This window comes from Anguilla anguilla, chromosome 8 (assembly GCF_013347855.1).
Source record: "Anguilla anguilla isolate fAngAng1 chromosome 8, fAngAng1.pri, whole genome shotgun sequence".
Taxonomy (NCBI): domain Eukaryota; kingdom Metazoa; phylum Chordata; class Actinopteri; order Anguilliformes; family Anguillidae; genus Anguilla; species Anguilla anguilla.
In genome coordinates this window covers 44,567,621-44,589,055 of record NC_049208.1, presented here as the reverse complement: position 1 = coordinate 44,589,055, position 21,435 = coordinate 44,567,621, and the positions used below count along the sequence as shown (strand labels likewise).

General features: G+C 43.0%; 1 protein-coding gene across 9 annotated transcripts in view; it reads right to left on the bottom strand.

The window, feature by feature from the left end:
- csmd3b (CUB and Sushi multiple domains 3b) overlaps nt 1-21,435 on the bottom strand; it is a 938,142-nt gene that overhangs the window by 292,506 nt on the left and 624,201 nt on the right. The window lies entirely within an intron of this gene.

The following is a 21,435-nucleotide window of genomic DNA, read 5'->3' as shown; positions in this document are numbered from 1 at the left end:
ACTGACAACTGGATCAGATCAAACTGTCAGCAATAACAACTGACAACGCAGCTAATATTGTAGCTGCAATTAGGAAATTGGACTGGCAATGGCTAAATTATTTCGGCCATAATCTCAATCCAGCTGTGACCAACACACTCTCACATGAAAGGCAACGCACAGAACGAGCCTTGGGGGTCTGCCGCAGCATCATTTGCCAATTTTCCCACCGCTGGCAGAAAGAAAGGGACCTGAGAAAAGCACAGCAAGAGCTTGGTCTACTGGAGCGCTCTCTAATTACGGTAAGCTATCACATACATGTAACCATCAATAAACATACACATCATGTGATGGGCTAGCCTTGATTCTTGTACATACGTCTTGTGATGTCTATTTATTTATTGTGTTGGCTGAGAGAGCCAGGGCACAATATTGTCTTCAACATGCATTCCATTGCATGTTGATATACGTGCATAATGAGTGCATAATAAACTTGATTTAACCCACAATTACTATCGATGTTTAGCCTATTCCAATTAGACCTAAACTAGGGCCTAGCCCTATTACTAATTTATTATTATCATCCAACAGGATTGTGCAACTCATTGGGGCTCAAAACAAAAAATGATAGAGCAAATTCTGGAGCAGAGCACCGCAATCTGGCACGTTCAAAATGCTGACCGACGCCCACATCCCTCTCTCAGATGTTGATGTCTTAGCCTCCATCAACAAAGCTCTCAAGCCAGTCAGTGAATTTATTGACATCCTCTCAGGGGAGAACTAGGTCACCACATCATCTCTTTTCCCAATGCTCCAACTCATCAATAATGAGATTTTGGCTGAGGCAGACGAGGACACAGCCCTCACCAAGGATTTGAAAGCTGGCATCTTGACGGGACTGGAGTCGAAATGACGACGACTCAATCAAACAGATGATGCGCACGACCACATTCATTGATCCACGGTATCGTGGAATTAATTTTCCCAAAGCAGATTTGGGTTGCATTGAGCGCAAAGTCGAGGAGCAGGCGGTCACTCTGGCAAGGCAAATGCACCAAATTAGAGAGGAGGGAGAGGGGCAGGAGGGGGATGAACTGGCCCATCCGCCACCCCCTAAAAGAAAAACTTTGGGAAGTCTTCTAGGTGTCAGGTCAGCAGCCCCTGTCATTCCCAAAACTACTGAGGAGAAAGTTGCCGCGGAGGTGGTAATCTACAAACAGGAGGCAGTGATTGATGGAGAAGCCGAACCTTTAGAGTGGTGGAGAATCAACGAGTCTCGCTTTCCATTGTTGTCAAATGTAGCGCCTAAGTACTTATGCATTTGCGCAACAAGCACTCCATCAGAGAGAGTTTTTAGCACAACTGGGAATGTTGTTACGCCTCAAAGGTCTCTTCTGAAGCCAGCAAAATTGGACATGTTGGTGTTTCTGGCCAAGAATTTGTAGAGGATTAACGCCTTGAGAAAGCCTAGACTAAACCTATGCCATGCAGGCTTTAAATGGCATTATTTTGTATCTTTGTACAGTTTGCAGTGTTATTTTTTAAAATATTTGTTATGCGTAACAGTTTTTCTATTTGAACATAACGTGTGGGCTACAAGCTGTAAGCATTTCTCATGTTGCACTTGGCTGCAAGCCGGACATTTAGTTTTGACTGATACTTTCTATGTTGATGTTTACAGTTTGTTTACATTTTCAATTCTGATTGTACTGTTTGAGTAGGCTACCGATTTATGCCATTGTAAATAGTTGTTTATTGAGGCCTATTTTTTTCTTATAGATAACAATTTGATATTTTTGCACTTTATAAACAGTTTCTCAAGTTGCACTAGGCCGAACAAAGTCTTATTTTATTTATTTTGATGTTAAAATTTAGATGAAGAAATGTTAACTTGAATGGATGTTGTGAGAAATAAAAACACAATGTGTTACTCAGTTGTCCTAATTGTGGTGCCGCTACACTCTCATTCATGGGCTCTCATTATGTTCAACTCGGGAGTGGCTGAGTCACGTGCGACACTTAGTGGTAAAATTTGGTATTACCGGTCTGGTCCGGTATTTGGCTTAATATGAAACTGGTTTGAAAATTTTTACATCGGCCCAAGCCTAGTGCCCCACTACTTGTTCTAACGTGCCCCACCCATGGGGTACGTTGGAACATTTTCACATCCGCCACTTTCGGCAAAACTGTAAGAAACGGGTGCTGGAAATCTAGTTTTGGTATCTATTTGTAGCTAACAGACATATGTATAGCAAAAGTAGTAATAAAACCCAAATCATTTTTAAATAAATAAGCTTAATTTAAAAAGTGTTCCAACGTGCCCCGCTCTCCCCTACATGTATTCAACGAACTCTGTGGTCAGACTGTGAAACTTAACAATAATCAGATAGTTTTGAGCAGTTTAACATCATCCATGTTAGTTTCACGTAAGGGCGTTCGCACAGCGAGCAACTCAGTTGATGGGTTGTTCACTTAGAGTATATAATATGTAGAGACAACAACTCCAATAGAAACCTATGGGGAGCACATCAGGAGAAGAACTGCTTTTTTTACTCAACAATGAGGATAGTGCATACACCGGGTAATACTAAATAAAAAAAAAAATGTATATCTTTGTGTGGTAGGAAAAAAAATTTCACCTCAGAAAAATAAGTGATTTTTCTTTCTAATATCATGCATGGAGATAACATCAGTAGGACCTATTTGAGTGAAAGTATTTTATTTTTGCTGTCAAAAATGAATGGAGCCCAATGGGGAAACCTGCTTTTTGAGCGAAAATCAGCAGGGGGTGATAATACTTATACTGCTGAGAACTGAAAGCTGGCCCCTTGGTTGTTCAGGGGCACGTTCAATCTGAAAATGGTGTTCACCGTTTTACTACAGTTTCCGGGTTGAACGACATGTTTCCTCAAAACGGTGTGAAACGGAGTGCAACAAGCTTTGAGGTATGTTTTCTCTCGTTTGATGGGTGTGTCAGAGGTGTTACCCAATCAGCAGCGACGTGTACATAAACCCCGCCATATTAAAAAAGCAGTGCGCACAATGGATCCAACTGAAGTCCTTTACAAATGCGTCCACTGCAGCTTGGTGTATGCAACAATTGAGGACATTAGAAGACAAGTATTTCATAGATTAAACATGCATTTAAACCGATTTCATTAGGCTCCGAAAATTCTTCAAAAAGAACGCAAAGAATGGCCTTCTCAGCTGCCATAGTTGCAACGCTTGTGTAACACAACAGGGTGTTCAACACACCACCATTTCCGTTTAAATAAACCTTTTGCTATGTTTTGTCGGGGCTGAACACGCCCCAGGTTTACTAGGCTGAGGGAAGGGCAGGAGCTTCCCGTTGTATCCTCTTAGCGGTCTCGTGCAACTACATATTATTGAAGATAAGTAACGCCGTCATCAAAGACGTATAAATGCCATATAGCCACATATCATCTCCTTTTGTTTCTATAATTATGTCAGGACACTGATAAATATTTGTTATTGCTCGATCCCTCTCACTAGCTGGCTAGCATTCTCTCCATATCTCTCTCACTAGTTAGCTGCCTAACCAGCAATCTCTCTATTTCCCTCACTAGCTAGAAAGCAAGTTGAAACTGCCGACCAAGCATCATGTTCAGACACCTATCCCTATACTCTTTAAAAAAAAAACAAAAAACGCTGTATTACACCGGGTGCAATTGTACCATAATGATATATTATGGGGGCGACATAGCTCAGGAGGTAAGACCGATTGTCTGGCAGTCGGAGGGTTGCCGGTTCAAACCCCGCCCTGGGCGTGTCGAAGTGTCCTTGAGCAAGACACCTAACCCCTAACCCCTAACTGCTCTGGCGAATGAGAGGCATCAATTGTAAAGCGCTTTGGATAAAAGCGCTATATAAATGTAGTCCATTTACCATTTACCATTTATATATTGTTCATCAATTTTTCCTCACTAAGCGGAACAATAATTCGCGAAATGGTTTCATATCGGTTGGAGAAATCGGTTGGAGGAAGCCCAAAACTCTGACTGGCTGTTGATGGGCGATGCCTGCAAAAAGTTAAACTGTGGGCAACATTTTTCAGGCAGCTTTGGTTGCTTGTGTTGTTGGGCGTCGCTCAGCTACATAGAGAATGAATGGACTTCCGGGAACTTGGTTGAGGAGTTGCTAGCTGTGTGAATGCACCGTTATAGGGAAAATAAATGTAACGCACCATAAATGTAACATGGTCGATAACTTCATGTACACTGCTGCTACATTTGAGGACTGCATATGCGCAATTCAGTCCAACGCCAAATGATTAATGGAAAAGAAACAGCCATCTGGTCACATGCATTCATTTATAAGCACACATCAGATTGGTCTGTATAGTAGGCCATTGCTTTTGCTATTTGGTTTTGTGTTTTTAATGCATAATAGGCTATGGACAAATGAATTTAAATTTTCATTTATTTCAGGTAAAATAACCTAATCTTGGTCAGAATGGAATGGGCTATTGTCAATGAGATAATGCATCCCTTTGCAATGCTGTAAAACAATGAACACAACTACATTCATAGGTCACTACATTGTCTTACAACCGTAGGCTACATGGAAGTTTTTAAGGAGGCTACAATAATTTACAGTAATGGTAATAAAATCCAGCATAAATTATCAGACACGATTAAATTAGGAACAACTGAAACGGGAGATTACTGACATGCCAGAGCTGTTTGAAGTAAAATTTCACAGTTCTTGGCTAAATAGCAATGTTTTTCATTGATACCAACTCTCCTCAATGCCTGCTCTGCGACAAGTAGCTATAAGTAAAAATAGGTTTAATTTATATAGAATTTATTCAAGATAAATTGCCCAAATTATTGAAATAAACAATTCTTGTTTAGCATTTTCATGTGAGGAAAATTATATTTTTTGAGGCATCTTTGAGAGATGTAGGGAAAAAATAAGCAATAAGAAAGCAAGGCAAATGTGAAACTCAACACCATGATATTTTGAATAAAAATTAGCCTTGTTGTTAGTTTTGTATTCAGTTTTTACTGCCAGTTGCATTCGCTGATTTTTAAAATTTTATTAATTTATTTTTTTGGAGGGGGGGTTAGGGTTAGGCAACTAGGACCCCATAGGGTCCAGTAAGACGGCCCCTAAATCCCAAACTTGAACTGCCACATAGATTTTAATAGTGATGGCATTAATAGTCTATGTACTTAACAGATTTGCCGGCAAATTAATTATTTCATAGGCTGCATAGACTACCTCCAGACTACAATAAACGTGGGGCTATTGATAGACTTTTTAGTGATGCCTGCTCAAGCACCAGAAGCATGTGTTTCACAAAAACAGAGACTTGACTAACAAACTGCTGACAGAAAACATTTCAAGTCCACACTTGCTTTTATAGTAGCACAGAATAACAAAATGACTCATTTTTAACTGCCAGTAGACCTGGTAATGCAACAACTTAATTTCTTAGACCCACATACTTCTGTATCTATTTAATTTCAGTGGCAAGTACAGCAGGTTGTGTTTCGCTGATGTTTCTAATGTGTCCTTTAGAAAAGCAATGAAAAATGGCAATGAATTAACCAGAGACAAACTTGATATTTTGTAAATTTATTGAAATGTGGAGAGTATCCGTATCAACTCTGCTATGAGGGAATAGTTATAAGTTCACTAAGCAAAGCTATCGCATAGCTACTGGCTTTCATTAATGCAATGCAACTAAGTGCTGAACGTTTCGTAATACAAAGAAAAATAATTAGAAACAGCCTCAGTGGCCCAGAATGGCTGTAAATTCTCCAAACCGATCAAGTGAATCCACTGACGTAGCTGCCTCAGTGAGGTGTGTGTCTTGCGGTAGACCAGTTGAGAGGATAGCATTTTATAATCTAACTTAATATTGTTTGTGAAACATGTAACTATAACAACTTTGCTTGTGTATTTGCTAGCTGATTGGCTAAGAACAGCTTTTAAAGAGTATTGATTGTACAACCCTGCTTCATGCAATGCATCATAGCAATCATCTCACATAAACATGCATTACAGGGCTCGACATTCATGGTAACACCTAACTACCAATCCATTGCAAATGAGCATTCCGATTTATTTTTATTAGGCCTACGGAGTTCACTGCGATCACGTCATCCGCACTTTGATAAAGATCGGTCAAGTTGTCAACACCAAATATTTTGTCCGCATTCCTCATCGCTCTTTATGCTAAACCGATTGTGGTGCAATTCTACCGTAGATAAAGTTATTTCTATAAAATAATTAAATCAAACTGTTTTAAGCAAACTCCAATATATTCTTGAAGACCACCTTCCCAGGTATTCATGCTATAGATTCCGTGGATTTTTACTGTAGCAATTTGGAATTGTGGGATGGCAAATTCCCCCAAAATGGCCATTCAATTCCATAGATGGTGCTTCTTAAAAAATCTATAAAATAATAAAATCAACCTGTTTTCAGCAAACTCCAATGCATTCATGAAGAGTACCTTCCCAGGTTTTTCTGCCATGGATACCGTGCATTTTCACTGTAGGAATTTGGAATTATGGGATTGAAAAATTGTCCAAAATGGCCATCCTTTGGATAGATGGTGCTTATTATAAATCTATTTTTAAAAATTAAATCATACTGCTCTCTGAAAAGTCCAATATATTCTTGAAGAGTGCCTTGCCAGGTATTCATGCAATGGATTCTGTGCATTTTTACTGTATAAATTTAGAATTATGGGATGGCAAATTTCCCCTTAAATGGCCATTCAATCCTATACATGGTGCTCCCTAAAAAAATAAATAATTAAAGCAAACTGTTTTTACTAAAGTCCAATATATTCTTGAAGACTTTCCCAGGGATTCATGTACCAGATTTTGTGCATTTTTCTGTAGGAATTTGGAATTATGGGATGACAAGTTCCTCCAAAATGGCCATTAAATTCTATAGATGATGGTCATTAAAAATTCCATAAAATAATTAAGTCAAACCTTTTTCTACCATCTCCAATATATTCTTGAAGAGTACCAGTATTAATATAATGGATTTTGTGCATTTTTACTGTAGCAATTTGGACTTGATGGTATGGGAATTCCTCCTAACTAGCCATTCAGTCCAATACATGCCACTTTAAAAAATGCAATACAATAATATGAACAAACTGTTTTCAGAAAACTCTAATACATTATTGAAGCCCACCTTCCCAGGTATCTATTTACAGTTATACATTTTTTAGTTTGCAATGGTCCCACAGATACAACAGGTTAAACTATATATGCCCTGAAAACTCCTTGACCACAAGTTCTACCTGACCCATAATCTAAGGGTCGATATGTAGAACTACTAAAGATATACGAAGCAAAAACTAAGCAGTGCATCCAGTGTCTCCAAATATATCATAAATATCTAAATTATGCATTGCTGTAAATCACAACATGACTGTGTATTTTACTACAATTTAACTATTTTGACTCAAGAAACTCACTGTTGCATCATTTTCAAGTAGGAATTACAAGCTTTCCGTCAGGACAGTGGTCTAAAATTTGTAGGGGTCCAGAAACATATCCAAAATTTCTCGAAAATGGATAAAATGCTTTTTATTATAAAGCATATACATGAGCCCCTTATGAAGGTTTAAGATGAAACATTTATATCAGATTAAAAAATAATGCAAAAACATCAATGCGGTACAGTACCTAAATGTGTACTAATGAACTCGTATGCATTTCTGTACTCTGCAGTATGTAATGTTTTTTTTGTCCTCAGAAGTCCTCAATAATAATAATAATAATATTTTCCAAGAAATTACGAAAATCATTCATAACATTTAGTTGGATGCAGTGTCTTTCACTGCTACCACAGAGTGAATGTGTAAGTGAATGCGTTGATGAGAACTTTTAATTACGCTGAGCTATAAAACACTACAAAAGCAAAATAAGACACATTATACATCGTTAGAAAGCTTATACTGTCACCTACTGAATAAGTGAATTGTCAATCAAGTCAGACTGTACTAAAAAGGGCGACAACACCATAAACAACGTGTATTATGCACAGCTATTTTGGAAGGTACCCAGGCGTCACAAATGTGCATATATTTCTCAGACCGATTATCCAAGACAATATATGACCACTTTGCCTCAAAAGGGACATCTCTAAGCGTAAGCTTGTATATTTATTCAATATTTAGTCCCAGATATTGACTGTAGAATGACATGGTATAATTTTAAAAAAAATTGTCGTGTTTATTTTGTTACTCAGTGAGCAACGTTTTCACTGCTGTATTGGCATATCTTAGGGCTATTGTCAGGTTTATCTTGTTGCTATGACGGAATACGATTTTTGAGTGCTGAAAGAATATTTTTATGAATGCCCAGATAAACACTATTGTCCATTATGTCATGGGTGGGGGGTGTAGTTTCAGATGAGACTGCAGGGAGGGGGTGCGTGTTAAATGAACGACCAGAGTGACAATGGTGGCGCAGCGAAACTCCGTATTCGGCATAGTTATCATGTATCATGTTATCATGTATTGTCTACTAACTTCCCAGGGCCCCAAGGAAGTTTCCTGGATGAGCTAGACACCCTGCTCAGCTCCTTCCCTGAGGACGGCACCCCGCTGATCCTCCTGGGAGATTTTAACATCCACCCAGAGGCCTCCCAGTCTGCTGCCTTCCTACCACTACTCCACTCCTTTGACCTCTCCCTACAACACTCTCCCCCAACCCACAAGGCAGGCAACCTCCTAGACTAGATCTTCCTGAGGGAACTGCTCCAGCTCCAATCTCACGGTTACCCCCCTGCATACATCTGACCATCACTTCATCTCCTTCTCCCTCCCTCTCGTTCCCCATCCTCCCTCTCCTCCTCCCACCCCCACTGTCACTGTCCGCCATAACCTCCGTTCCCTCTCACCCTTTCCTCTCGCTCCCAGAGTTACTGCTTCCCTCCCCCCTTCAATCATTCTCCAAGCTCCCCACTAACTCTGCATCCTCCGCCCTAACTTAATCTCTCTCCTCAGCACTCGACTCCCTCTGTCCTCTTGTCCCTAGGCCAGCACGCTCATCCCCTCCCAGTCCATGGATGTCTGACATCCTACGCACCTCCAGGGCCAGCCTCCACGCTGTCGAGAGGAAGTGGGGAAAATCCAGGGACAGAGGCAGAAGAAAACGGACTGGAGACGGAGGAAGTGCTGACAGAGAGTCAGCAGCGACAATTGTGTTTTGTACCGAACAGAAAGCCGCGTGGCGGCCTTGAAAATAAAAAGACGCATTCGCGTCCAGAAATAACTCTCGTCTCTCTCGTCTCTTAACCGAGGGGTGGCACTCAGCTTGCTACAGTGGTGGCCCGTACGGGGAGACGGCAGGAAGCGAAACAGACAGAGAGAGAGAGTAGATCAGAAATGGATCCAAACCGGAGCGAGTCGGCGCAGCCTCTCGTAGCCCTGGCGTGGATGCTGGAGGGGAATGGCCCAAATGCAGGAGCGGCAGGCGGCCGTACACGCAGAGCAGATGGAGGCTCTGCGTGCACAAGCCTCCCTCCCGACACAGGTGCTGCGACAGCTGGCTATCGCCGGGGAAACAAGCTCCCGGGACCCGCCGTCTCGATCCCCTCTCCAGATCCACCTCCCCAAAATGACCGCAGAAGACGACATCCAGGCATTCGTAGAGAGTTTTGAGGTGGCAGCGGAGGCCTGCCAGTGGCCCCACGAGGAGTGGGTAGTACACCTCCTGCCCCTCTTAACTGGGGAAGCCCAACAGGCGGCGCATGGGCTGCCGCCCAGAGCCTGAGCGGACTACAAGACAGTGAAGCGGGCGATCCTGGACTGGAGGATTGCAGGCGCCGGTTCCGGACGGCGAACCTGGTGGCGGACGACTGTCCCTTCGCATACGCCCAAAGGCAAACTCACATGGCCTGGCGTTGGCTGCAACCGGAGATCCGGTCCGCCGGGGGCGTGGTGGAGCAGGTCATCCTGGAGCAGTTCCTGGAAGGGCTGCCGGAGGGAACGGCTAATTGGGTGCGCTGACATCGCCCGACCAACCTAGAGCGGGCGGTCACCCTGGCTGAGGACCGCCTAGCGCTATACCCCAGCTCCCAGCAGCAAGCATGGCCGGAACCGGCGCCCAGGAGGAGACCCCCTCCTCGTACTGGCCCCTCCCCTGTCCCCAGGGCTCTGCCCCCTCCCTTCCCTCAAACTAATCCCCCCTTTTTTCCGATTCCCTCTCTAGGTCCAGGCTCAGTGGCGGGGGGCTCCGGCTCGCAGAGTGCGCCTCAGACGCTCGGACCGGGGTGTTGGCGGTGTTACCGGAGTGGGCGGCCCGACCACCCGGACCACCTGCCCCACTTCCATAAGTGGACAATCGTGGCGCAGGTGGTCCGGGTGGTCGGGCCGCCCACTTCCGCTCCCGATCAGGAGGGAGCGTACTGCATCCCGGTAAGGGTGCAAGGGAGTGAACACCGGGCGCTGTTGGATATGCAGTCCCTGATCCAGAAAAACCTGGTTTGAACCAAGGCATTGGTAAAGGCACCCTGGGTTTCCATTTGGTGTGCATGGAGATGTGCACAAGTATCACGGTATCCCGTGGAAATTTGTTACCAGGGAAAAACGCATATCGTGAAGGCTGCGGTTAGCTCCCGGCTTGTGCATCCCCTAATCTTGGGTACTGATTGGGCAGGGTTTAGGGAGATTTCTAGAAACATGCTGGGGGTGCGATCACGACCGATAGGGAAGTGTGACGTGTGTGCTGTTGACAGTGGTGACGCAGGGCCGTCTGACACGGCCGGGGCGGGGAGGGACCCAGGCGAGCCTCCGGTTGAGACTCCCCGGGGTCCTGTGTTCCAACCCGCGGAGGATTTTCCACTCAAGCAGTCTTCGGGACGACACCTTACGCTTTGCCTATGACCAAGTGATGCATATTGATGGTCAGCAGGTGCGCCCGGATGCAGTACTCTCGCACCCTTATTTTTCTATTATTAGGGACAGGTTGTATTGAGTGTGTCGTGACGCTCAGACCGGTGAAGAAACGACCCAGTTGTTGGTACCAAAAAACCACCGGGAAATGGTTTTCCAGGCAGCTCATTACAACCCCATGGCGGGACACTTAGGGTATGATAAGTCACTACACCGAATAATGGCTCGGTTTTACTGGCCAGGCATTTGGGCAGACGTACGTCGGTGGTGTGCGTCCTGTCTCGAAAGTCAATTAGTGAACGCCCCGGCCACCCCAAAAGAGCCTTTGCGCCCACTACCCTTAATAGAGATTCCCTTTGATAGAATCGCTATGGACCTCATCGGGCCATTTGAACGGAGCACCCAGGGATACCGTTTCGTGTTGGTCTTTTTGGATTATGCGACCCGGTATCCCGAAGCAGTGCCGTTGCGCAATATTTCAGCTAAGAGTGTTGCACAAGCTCTGTTTCAAATTATATCCCGCGTCGGAATCCTGAAAGAGATTCTGACTGACCAGGGCACTTCGTTTATGTCACGTACACTAAATGAGCTATACGGATTATTGGGCGTTCGCTCTATTAGGACAAGTGTATACCATCCCCAAACAGATGGGCTTGTGAAGCGGTTTAATAGAACTCTGAAGTCCATGATTTGAAAGTTCATTCACGACGATAGCCGAAATTGGGATAAATGGTTAGTCCCTCTGTTATTTGCAGTGCGGGAGGTTCCCCAGACCTCCACAGGATTTTCTCCCTTTGAACCATTATTCGGTATGGTTCAAAGGACACCTCGGGGAATATTGGACCTAGTTAAAGAAAGCTGGGAGGACGGTCCAAGCCCCAGCAAAAATGAGGTGCAATACGTCATGGACCTGCGAGCAAAACTCCATATACTGGGTCGGTTGTCACGAGAGAATTTGATCAAGGCTCAGGAACGTCAGCAGAGGCACTACAATAGAGGGACGAAACTATGACAATTCTCGCCGGGAGATAAAGTCCTGGTATTACTTCCAACCTCCAGTACAAAATTACTCGCCAAGTGGCAAGGGCCCTTCGTGGTCACACGACGAGTTGGGGAGGTTGACTATGCGGTGGAGCATGCTGATAGAGAGGGAGCGAAACAGATTTATCACCTCAATTTATTAAAAGCATGGAAAGAGGTGGTGGCTGTTTCTCTGGTAACGGTGGATCAGGAGAGGGATGAGCTGGGGCCGGAGGTAGCAAATTCAATCAATCAGACCCCACCGCTTTCAGATAGCCACCTCTCGCCAAGTCAGAGAGCAGACCTTGCCCTGTTGCAAAAACGGTTTGCGGATGTGTTTTCTCCCCTACCAGGGCGCACAAACCTCATACACCACCATATCGACACCCCCCCGGGAGTAACGGTATGTTCCCGTCCCTATAGACTGGAACACAAAAAGAAATTGGTGCAGGCAGAAAGGCCATGCTGGAGTTGGGTGTAATAGAGGAGTCCCACAGTGCCTGGAATAGCCCCATCGTGCTGGTAAGTAAGCCGGATAGTTCTATTCGGTTCTGTGTGGACTATAGGAAAGTGAATGCTGTGTCACATTTTGATGCCTATCTTATGCCTAGGGTCGACGAACTCCAGGACCGGCTGGGCATGGCTCGTTTTTTCTCGACACTGGATCTGACTAAGGGCTATTGGCAGATTCCCTTGTCTGCAAAGTCCAAAGAGAAATCGGCTTTCTCCGCGGCGATTGCGACCTGTCCACGACCCAAGACGAAAAAAGAGGTGAGGAGGTTCTTGGGGTTGGCCGGCTACTATAGGCGGTTTATTCCGGTGTTTTCACAGCTGACCACCCCCTTGACTGATTTAACTCGCAAAGGTGCCTCAGATCCGGTCCAGTGGACGGAGCCGTGCCAGCGAGCGTTTGAGAGGGTAAAGGAAGCCCTCTGCGGGGAGCCGCTCTTGTTCACCCCTAATTTCTCTCTTCCTTTTATCCTGCAGACCGGACAGAGGGCTGGGGGCGGTTTTGACCCTGCAGGTGGAGGGAGTCGACCGCCTGGTGCTGTACCTCAGCCGCAGACTATCTCAGTGGGAGGCGAGGTACAGCATGGTAGAAAAGCTGTTGGGGATTATTAATCAGCACCGATGGTTAATTGTTTGATTGATGGACAATGTGCTGATTACCTCGACAGTGAGCCTGGACGCTTAAATGCCGATCTACGGAGGCAGAAGAAAACGGACTGGAGACGGAGGAAGTGCTGACAGAGAGTCAGCAGCGACAATTGTGTTTTGTACCGAACAGAAAGCCGCGTGGCGGCCGTGAAAATAAAAAGACGCATTCGCATCCAGAAATAACTCTCGTCTCTCTCGTCTCTTAACCGAGCGGTGGCACTCAGCTTGCTACACTATCAAACTAGAATTCATAACTCCATTTCTAACCCTCATCAACTGTTCTCTATTTTCTCCTCTCTCCTCAGCGTGCCACCTCCCCCACCCCAGTCTTCCTTCACTGCAGATGACTTTGCAGCATTCTTTGGCGAGAAGATCGCAGACATCCATAGCTCCTTTGCCCCCTCTGCGCCCTCCGCCCCCTCTGCGCCCTCCGCCCACCAACCCGTTTCTCCACATTTTCTCTCCTCACAGACTCTGAAGTTTCCCAGCTCCTGCTCTCCCACCGCCCTACCACCTGCGCCCTCGACCCTATCCCCTCATCTCTCCTCCAGGCAATCACACCAGACATCCTCCCATTTGTCACCTCCCTCGTGAACTCCTCCCTATCTTCTGGATGTTTCCCCTCATCCTTCAAGAGGGCCCACATCACCCCGCTGCTGAAGAAGCCCACACTAGATCCCTCAGTCATCCAGAACTATCGCCCGGTATCTCTCCTTCCTTTTCTATCCAAAGCTCTTGAACGAGCTGCATCTAACCAACTCTCTGCTTTCTTCTCTCAGAATAACCTGCTTGACCCCCACCAGTTCGGCTTCAGGCCTGGCCACTCGACAGAGACTACACTCCTCCTGGTCAGTGAGTCACTCCATGCCGCACGAGCAGCCACACTCTCCTCTGTCCTGATTCTCCTAGACCTCTCTGCTGCATTCGACGCTGTGGAGCACTCCATCCTCCTGTCCTCCCTGGCAGCAACATGCGGCACTTAAAATCTATAATATAGTAGAGACATAGGAACAAGAGACTTGTGAACCATGCATGAGGTGCGAACTCTCCCACAGCCTGATAGCTTCGGACCGCGACAGCTTGGCACCTGGATAATTATTCCCACAGAACACTACTGACGACTAGCGGGCACCCTCGGTATTTCAAGGCCACTCCATCTACGTAAACGGACGGACAAAAATAGGATTGGATTAAACAATTACTAAATACAATTCTAATACCAAACTGGTACAAAACAATACGCAAAGTGAGTGCAGGCTATTAGATTTAGACGGCACCGCAGTTCTGAGTCCCCTAGCCAGCACCACTAAGGAAGGATTAATCATCTCTCTGTAACCAGTACCTAAAATAATCATGTTTGGTATGGTTATCGTCCAAAATTCCCGACAAAGGTCAGGGAACAAAGCATATTCCGATAGCTATTACAGTTATAATATTAAACAACCCCATCAAATTCACCTGAATATTCTAATAAAAATTATCTGACCCTGCCCCCGAGGAGAAGGCGATAGTGATAGGAGGGTGTGCCTCTAAACGACCAATGGTAGCCCGTACCGCCCCGCTAACCCCCCCCCCCCCCGGCAGGTATTTTTAGGCGAGAGACACTCGGAGCACGTTACTTTTTTCTTTATTCTGTTATCTTCCGTTTTGTCTTACTTTTGTTTTCTTCGTCTCCTACCCAAGCCCTGGAGTATGTTGCATCCTGAAAGTGCCGTGTCCTTCGTATCCCCACCTAATAAACCTGGACCGTTATACTGTTGGGCCTCCAAGTGTCCTCTCTGCTTCAGAACCGTAGCTGCCTACGTCTTGGAACACCGACAGGTCCGTGCTTGCTGTGACGTTCGTGGAAGGGATTCCTGTACTGCCGATTATGGCACAAGTTAGTTGGGTCTGAGCTACATTTGGCAACTTTTTAAATCAGCGCGTCCCGCCTGGGTTGGGTCTCAGAGATCTTCCTTCTGATCCTCCTCATTTCCTCTCCTCCCCTCTACTCTCGTAAGTATCCCAATAGATTGACCTTCCATCTGCTGTACGCTATCCAAGTGCGCCTCTTCGTGTGACTAATATCTAGATGGTTGGTTAACGGTGGTGCGATCAAGCACAGTACAACCCGGAAAGCCTTCATTCCATTGTACATTCACTTTACTCTGTAGCCAAGTTGGTGTTTCCGCATCCTCTATCCCCTTGCATGCGCGTCTCCCCATCACCTACTAACTCTACGTGCCTAGATACCACTGTGTTTATGTCTAAGTAGATTGTAGGCTATGTATTGTCTGCTCTGTCTTAGCTTTAAATATTTGAATAAGTTTTAATAGATTGTGTTACATTACCTTACCCGCAGTACCGTGAAATGAGTGACTGTGAGCGACAGTAAGACGGCAGATTCGTCGGAAATCGTTCAAAAGAAAAGTCTGCCTGCGCGAAAGCGAGAAACGCGTATCTCAAAGTTTATTTTCTAAACTAGCGACATTTTGACATGTAAAAATACTCCATTATAATTATAATGCCAATTAAAAAGCCAGTGTATTTTTATAAAGCTTTTTATTTATATTTTTGCCATGTTGATTCTTGGAATTTCAGTAAGTCTAAATATGAAATACAATGATCTCGGTTTTTTAGGAGAATATAAAACCGATTCCAGCATATTTGTCGTAATGAATAGGTCATGTTACCACTGAGGTGTTCTAACAACTCTAGATGATAGTTTATCCTATAACAATTAGCCAGTAAGCTATGTGGCATGGGTTTGTTAGTACACAATAAAATGTCCAGTGCTAATTCAACTCTAAATAGATAACATTTGGACCCATATTCCAGAGTCCAAAAAGTATATCCAGCCACATATTCTATGACGCTTATTTGATATGTGACACCATATCTGAAGAGTGGAGAGTCCAAGGTTTTCAAAACACCCCCTTATCATTGAGACAACATGTCCAGGGGAGGCAGCAGAGCATTATATATGTTATGCTATCAGAAAGCAATTGGGATTTAATTGAATGAAATTCGCCTATGTACTGAATGCTTATACCCCAGCCATGATATTCTGTGTGTGATGTTTTCACCTTTACAAACAAGTGTTAATACTGTCCTATTCTTCTTGCCATACTAGTGCAATATCCAGCCATATTGTCATATTTATTTGTTTTAAGTTACATAGTTGATGTTACAAGGTAGCACAGAATGTTGAAGTAATGCATTTTAAATTGCTCTAATTCTTCCCTTACTATTCAGTTAACGTATGTACAGATGTAATGTTGTATTGGATATTGCAATAATAATTAAAAGTAATGGGTGTATTTTATCTTTAATTCTCCATTTAAAATTTTGTCATTGTTAAAAATGTAGGGGAAAAAATAGAAAAAAGGAAGACAAATTTGTTTGTAATTAATATTAGTGTGGTGAATAGTTTTACAATGTCTGTGTTTAAAATTGAAGTTGTCTTAATATTGTACAAATAGAAAACGAATAGTTCATATTTTAGGACAACTGCAGTCCGATTTTTCCTTAATTCATTTCATTTTGCTGAACGTAATAGTGGTTTTATCGTCGGACTTTTATTTTGAAATTTTCGCACGAAAGTCCTTACTGTCGCTAGCTTCACACTGCTCTTACCCGCCTATGTGTGAGAACTATCAATAATCATATTGTGTTTATATCTAGAATAGTACTGCCTGTTCTTTTTGTGTTACCCTGGTTATATGCTTTTATATATTGTGTGTCGTATTAGGTTTGTGTTTTATTATGTAACTTCATTGTTGATTGCTGCTGCTTCACTTCATATTAAAATTATTGTATTGGTAAACGCTGAGTTGTGGTTTCTCTCTCACGCTGATGGAATGATCCACTAGCAAAGTCGAATAGAGGTATTTGAATTAATACCTATAAATATATATATTGGGGGAAAAATTCCACTTGAATATAAATTAAGTGTTAAAGTTGATAAAGGTGAACTGCAGCAGCTCTGGGTTCAGTATTCAGAGTGCTGAGCCGCCCACAGGGCTTCCGGAAGTGATCCCTAAATGGTTATATTCAGGATAATTAAATCATAAATTAATTCTTAAACAAATTGCAATGATTGACCCCACCTAATCTATCAATCTGACAATGCTTATTTGCTCACTAATAATTGTCTTTTATTTCTCAAATATTGCTTTTGCACCACATCTACCCACCGTTTCCAAACGTATACACTGCATTATGAAATACCATCTACACTTTCAGTTAACCTCCTACAATATTGCCAGGACATATATGGCTACAACCGGAGCTCAGCTGTGCTTACTGACCTGTCTTCTTTAGAACCACGGACACATTTGACCAAAAAAATTCACACTTTTAGACAGCTACTTGACGGTGGCGCACTGCCAATGTAAATGACTGAAAAGCACAAGGTTGGATGATCAAATCCCACCTCGCCCTCAGGCAAATCTTTTCATATCTTAAACTAGCATTTTATTACACTTACAGTTGTATATTGCTAACTAATAATTGTCTATTGCTTTTGAACTATTGCTTTTGCACTTATCAAAATATCAGAATCTACAATGCAGATGTTTACCACAAGTCACTCACGGCCAGCCATATGCATTTCATGACGGTAAATGTATTGACTTTCTTAAAAAGTTACACCAGCTGACCACTGTGGCGTTTCTACTAACTACATTTCTTAACTTGGCTATGGTAGAAAATGTTGTTATCAGCAAACACTACATTTCTACATTCATGATACCACGCCCTGTTCTCTATCTACCCATATAAAAACAATTACTAGGCCTACGTATAAACTGTCTGCAAAGCCCCATTAAAACATTACATTTAAAAACATGACTCATTTATAATTATAACTACTCGTACTGAATTTCAAAAAAGTACACTCATACTATAATTTTGCTGCGCAATTTCAATTTTCAAAGATTGCTGGGACAAATGCGTGTGCTGCTATTCTCCCCTGTCTAGCTAAGCAAAACAGCAAACAGCCTATCAAAATGCTTTATAAACCTTACAAACACTGAAAGTGCATCCCAACAAAATAACAGAAAAAGGAGCAGGACTGAAGGGTACACAAGTTGCAACCTACAGAGCTCAAATTTTACGAGCTTGCTGATAATTTTGTCAATGAAGGCTTGTTGCATGGGCATCAGATGAGTGAGCACATACACTGGGTACGTTTCTATTCATTTTATAATTGTGCAGGCTTCTTTTTATACTTACGCCACTGCACCCTTTGTCATAGCAATTTTTTTTTAATTTTTTATTTTTTTTACATATATAGCAAAGCAAAAGTGCTCAACGGTACACGTTGATCAGACTGTACAAATTCACACAAGGACAGCCATAATCCACAACCGTTTCTTAAAGGGTTACTTCACATTTTCACACTCTGCTGTTCATCACGAATCATGACCTCAACTTGGCCCCCCCAAAATCTTGCTCTGCCTCCCAATCAAACCAGTCTAATCCGGCACTGCCTGCGCTGTATGCGTGTTTGCATGTATGTATGTGTACGCATACTTCTCATCGTCTACATTTATACGCATTACTGTTCTCACTTTCTTATAACAAACACTTTGCAAAAAGAAATGATCTCATAAAAAACACATTTTCAACATACAAAAATTCCAAGTTACACACACATACTAAGCACTCTAACTCATTCATTCAAACTGGCAAAATCTAGGCCTGCCCTTAAAAGTATTGATATCAAAATGACGCCAAGTTACTATACTACAAACAATTAGCTGTGATTAGCTGACCGCTATAGTTAAGGCTATGTACAAAATCAAAGCCCATATTCTAAATGATGTTTAGGCAACTGTGTAGCGAGAACAAAAGTTTTTTGGAGCATCTGCTTCTTCACACTTAGGTCCACTTGAAGTTCCTTGCGCACTTTTGCAAGCTGTATGACTGTCCTTGACACAGTAGACCTCACTCTCAGCAAATGAGTGAGGTCCTGTAAATGTGACACTTGGCCAACATATTTAAAAAATTAAGGTGATCCTCAAACAGCAGAGAAATGCAGTAACTTTGGTCGATGCTAAGGCAAAAGATCCACAGCTTCACCAAAAAGCTGGAGCTGTATAAGCAGAATTTTTGCAAAAGTCAATTCGTACATTTCCTTCAACTGATTAAGGCAAGATAACAAATAATTTTACCAAGTGACAAAATCCTGAATTAATGCTGAGGTAGACTATTCCCATCCTATAGCTATAGCCTAAGTAGGTATAAAGAAAATAAAATTTGAGGGAAAAATACATTTTAATATCTAAAAGAATAATAATTAGGCTAAATTCTGCAAATGACCTAATTTATCGGTTAACTTATCTTAGGTGTCTGAGGTGCTGACCAAAGACCACTGCCTTCACTACATCGACCACCTCATATGGTTAAAACGAAGGAGGAGTTGGTGGTGAGATTCAAGGACCTCCAGGACATTGATGTTCCGGACTAGTGACACAGCAGTTTGAAGTTAAAGCAGCTGATAGTGACAGTTTTGCAGGAGCATATTGTCGACTTGCAGTGTGACGAAGAGGCTCAGGCTATCTTCCACACCTCTAGCTGAGTGTCCGGCGTTACCCGGCTCTCTGGGAGAAAACCAGGCTGCTAATTCTTGTGTTCCCAACATCATGGCAGGAATTCAGCAAAGTTGTCCATATGCAGTCCAAATACCGCAGCCGTGTAAGCTTGACCAACATTACGGCTGAAGCCAACCAGCAGTCAAGAAACTGGCTGGAACCACCAAGTACAGGGCTCACATAATTAGGCCTCAAACTTATGCTGCTAATACATATGCCATAATGTAAACTTCCCCTTTTTTCATCTCTTTCCTGTGTTGTGAAACACGTTTTAACATGTCCTTGATTTTATAGTACACATTACACGCGTTCACCTGCCTGCCTGTGAGCCATTCGTTTTTTTTCCCATCAGTTACATTTAAATAAGAAAAGAATACATTTTTCTGGTTTTGTTTTGTTTGTTTGTCATGCTCCGTTGTCATGACTGGCTTGCTTCCCCCTGTCCTTTGGCTGCTGAACATGTTCTTGTTTTTACCGCACATATTGCACACGCTCACCTACTGTGCATTTTTATTAGCTGCGGTTGGCTAGGCCTGTAGGCCATTCGTGTTTCAAATTTTATTACACTTTGAATATTTCCTGACTTTGGACTTTCATTGGTCTGTATCCTTTGTGTGTGTCACTGTGTGGCAGTAAGCATGATTATGAGGAAATAAGGAATATTTATGAGGAGATAATTACTAGGCTATAAGCTGCCAGTATTGTGGCCAAAGTATATACTTCTTTCAGTACGTTAGCATCAGCTTGTTTAATCCATGAAAAACTGCCCCGAAATCAACAAATCATGCCAAATTGTTATGAGGCGTAGTGAGGTGAGTAGAGACACTAACGGCAGGAACAAGGATAAACAAGGAAGAGTTAATTTAATAAACTACAATAAATAAACACGGGTATAATGAACACTACAAACGGACTGGAACTCAGGAAAACAAATAACTGGAAGTACAAGAGCGCACACAGCCAGTAAACACAATATTTGCCAATACTGAATACCAAACAAGAACTGGGGCAATTGAAATACACAAGATGAGAGATGTTACCACAATGACTCAGTAATAACATCAGAAAAAACAAATAATTGGTCATTTTCTGCCCTCTGACGGTGTATAATAGTGCTAAGCGATTAACCTACATGTCTTTTTTTCCCCCGGTGTTTAAATAATCGATCAACGGCTCAATTCAACGGATCAATTTTTAAAAGGCAGCTACTCAACACAGTTCGCACAGAAATATGTATTGCAATAACTACCTATAACCACAATCCATTGCACCTGCAGGCACACAAGTGATGTGACAGTTCGGAAACACTTAACCTTGTACTCACAGGAGACTAACAATAGAGCTGGACCATAACAGCTTTAACAAACTGGTAGTTTACTCCTAATCTATAAGGCTTTAAATGGTTTGGCTTTAGAATATCTTAGAGTTACTTATTCCTGTATTCTCCTCCAATATTGCTTTGCTGACAAGGTGCTGGCTATTTTAAAATTACAAGTATATCTAAAATTAGAATGGGAGGTAGAGCCTTCCCTTGTCTTATGGAATAATCTCTCTTTGCATGTTTGGGCTTCAGACGCACTCTCCATCTAAGTCTAGCCTCACAACTGACCTCGTTAAGCTATCCTATCGTTAAAGATGGTAAATCAGGAACAGAAAGCCGTTTTGTGAGTGGAGCTGACCGTGCTGTTGCCCTGCCACTGCATGTGAACGCTCAGGTTTTCTGTTCTGTGCCTTGTTGGGATACTGTCAGTCCAGGATCACTCCTTTTCATGTTTTAGACATGCTGCCTTAGCAAAGCACACTGTGGCT